This window comes from Octopus bimaculoides, chromosome 7 (assembly GCF_001194135.2).
Source record: "Octopus bimaculoides isolate UCB-OBI-ISO-001 chromosome 7, ASM119413v2, whole genome shotgun sequence".
Classification (NCBI taxonomy): Eukaryota; Metazoa; Mollusca; class Cephalopoda; order Octopoda; family Octopodidae; genus Octopus; species Octopus bimaculoides.
Window position 1 is genome coordinate 68,572,590 of NC_068987.1, and position 3,079 is coordinate 68,575,668.

Here is a 3,079-nt window from a genome sequence, read left to right on the forward strand (position 1 = left end):
GATTTCATAATACGTTTCATATATTCACTGTGTTGAGCGTCGATCGTCAGAAAAGATTCTTTCAATTGCTCCACGTGAATTTGAATTACTCTGGATACGACTAGGAGCATAACAAACATAATTGAATATAACTGTTCCAAGCACTAGTATGATAGAGCCAAAGGCTCGAACCTTTCGTTTGTCTTTTTTTTTTGGGGGGGGGGTATTCCCAGGTCAGCTTTAATCAAGTAGATATGAATCATAACCAATCTGGTGTTTGCTTATTTCAAACGGAGCATATCAAAGACTACATTGCATACTCATCAAATGACTGATAAATCCTATTTTGATCAATGAATGAAAATATTTCAGTAATTAGAAGTATGAAGGGAATATTTAGCTGTTTTAAGCAAGTTAAATCACAGTATAAATCTTAATTCATAGTTCGACTGCTTGAACCTCTCGGATCATAGTTATTGATCATCAGGTGGTGACGGTGGTTGACTCTTCTATCATAAACGACGAATGAGGGTTTTGCTATTTTTCTTGCTGAACAACCTATGCAGATAATTTGTTTTCTGTGATTAAATGTTTCTGCTGTACATTAGCTCACTCCCTCTATGGTAACTCCATTACCCGCATAGGTACACGGCGTGACGCATATCAAATGTCGAAGTGATCGCAGCTCAATGTGAAATGAAGTGTTTGGCTCAAGATCAGCACGGCCCAGGAATCGAAATCACGATCTTGCGATCATGAATGCAATACCCAAATCACTAAACCACACACCTTCAGGTGATCAAGTAATCAAACCTATTAATTTAGACGGACCGCTCACTACAATATTCGTCAGTTGGACCGGTGTTAACCTATTAGCAGATGTGATAACTGTTTCTATACTAACATCGCCTTATGTCACTGGTAAAGATAACTTTACTGTGGTTTATTCAGGATGAAAGTATTGTACCCGTACACATCATAAAATTTCTAGACTGATAAAATGGATCGAGCTTTTTACTGTTCAAAATAGAAAAGCCCTTGCGACAGAATTCAAGCCTTGTTATTATTGCATTTAGGATGTCTACAATACTGATTACAGCTCAGAAAGCCTTGTCTTACACATTAAACTATCTCCATAACAGATGACATGTTATATCTTCACACATCTCTCTCTCTCTCTCTCTCTCTCTCTCTCTCTCTCTCTCTCTCTCTCTCTCTCTCTCTCTCTCTCTCTCTCTCTCTCTCTCTCTCTCTCTCATTAAATACCAGAGGGAATAAATGCACCAAAGAACTAGATCAGTATTCAGTTACTTATCTGTCTGGGGCACAAAATTTCCCGTAACCTAATGAATATGCTACGCCTGCCAGTGTTACGACGATTATCTTCTGATGGCGAAACAAACGATTAATCAAGGGAAAACATGGGTTATTACATATTGACAAAACTCCAATGCTTTAAGACAAATATAAAAAGACATGATGATGAGGGGGGGGGGTTAAAGAAGTGGTATTGGCGGCATCTACTGCTCTGTGTTTATTATCTCATAGTAATGCCAAAAAGTGTCATTATAACTCTTTATTAGTTGCACAAACAAAGGCTTTGAATTGGCAGAAACGGTAGGAAAAGAATATAAAATAGCTTACAGAATTATATTTCTTTACTTAGTCTGCTGAGCTGAAGCCAAGACATAGACGAAATTTTCACTGAGAAAATAAGTACCCTTGATATGCTGAAGTCAGTTCAGTTGATAATAGCTATGGCGTTAAAAATTTGCTTTGCAGTTACATAGTTTTAGGTTCGGTCATCTGCATGGCACCTTCGGCAATTGCCTTCTACAATAACCTAGATCACCCAAAGTCTTGTGAATAGAATGTAGCAGATATAAACTATATAAAACTCCGTTGGAGAAAACGTCGTCAAAGTTGAGACCACCATCTCACCTTCTAGTGGTTTTACTGGAAGCCATTCGGCTGCAGGCGTTCAGATCAGATGACATGTGTGAAGGTAACTTCTTGTCATTGGCACTGCTCTTCTCTTATTATGCCTCAACAATTGACTATACTGCATTGCTCAAAAAGAAAAGGTGTTTTCCTGTTAACTAAAGCGATATTTAAATCATCGTGCAAGATATAAATATCTGACGTGAAGATTTCTATGCCCAACGGAAGACGCTGAACTTCATTCGAAACAAAAATGTCCTTGAGAAAATCATGAACCCCATGACTTCAATTTCCCACACTTATGTGTGTAGCATAATAAACCAACATTTTCACTATTATACTTTATCATTAATTCAAATTGATTTTCGTCGGCAGACGCTATTTCTATATTAATCCCATACCTAATATATCTTAAGAGTGGAGACGATATACACCATTATTATATATCGTAATATTTGATTACCATCCACTTTTATCCACCCCAACCGAACAAGATTTGTTATCATTGAGAATATTTCAACATGTATCACACCGTTTCATCATTATTAGCCATTGACAGTATGAAGCATAATGGATGGAAGAAAATTAATAGTTGCAGTTAATTCGTAGATAATAATTACAGAAAGGAACCTCTTTTATGCTGAAACGTTTTCATTCGCTGATACAAATAACATTCAATATTCATTTGATGAGTGCGGTGAGTACTTCAAAGCAGGAGGTAAATTCACTGCAAGAAGCTGCGATGCAGGTTCTATTCTCATTTGAAGCTGTTATATTTCATTTACATCACTAATGTAAGTGCACTTGGGGAATACCCGAAGCTCAAAATTAACCCCTCTTCATATGTAATCAAAACGAATTATGTGATACAGTGAAATATGTTATTTGAATCCTCAGATTAGTTTTAATTCCAGATACTAGACAAATCGTTTCCTTTATGTACTCGTGCGGACCGTATGAATGTTATATAATATCATTTCTATCTTTAGGACAATAGTGGACATTTGACTAAGTACCAATCAACATTCGATTGTTTAATCTCGATGGCTCGAAATGGAAATTAATCTTTTGGCGAACCTGTGAATGGCTGAATATATATATATATATATATATATATATATATATGTGTGTGTGTGTGTGTGTGTGTGTGTGTGTGTGT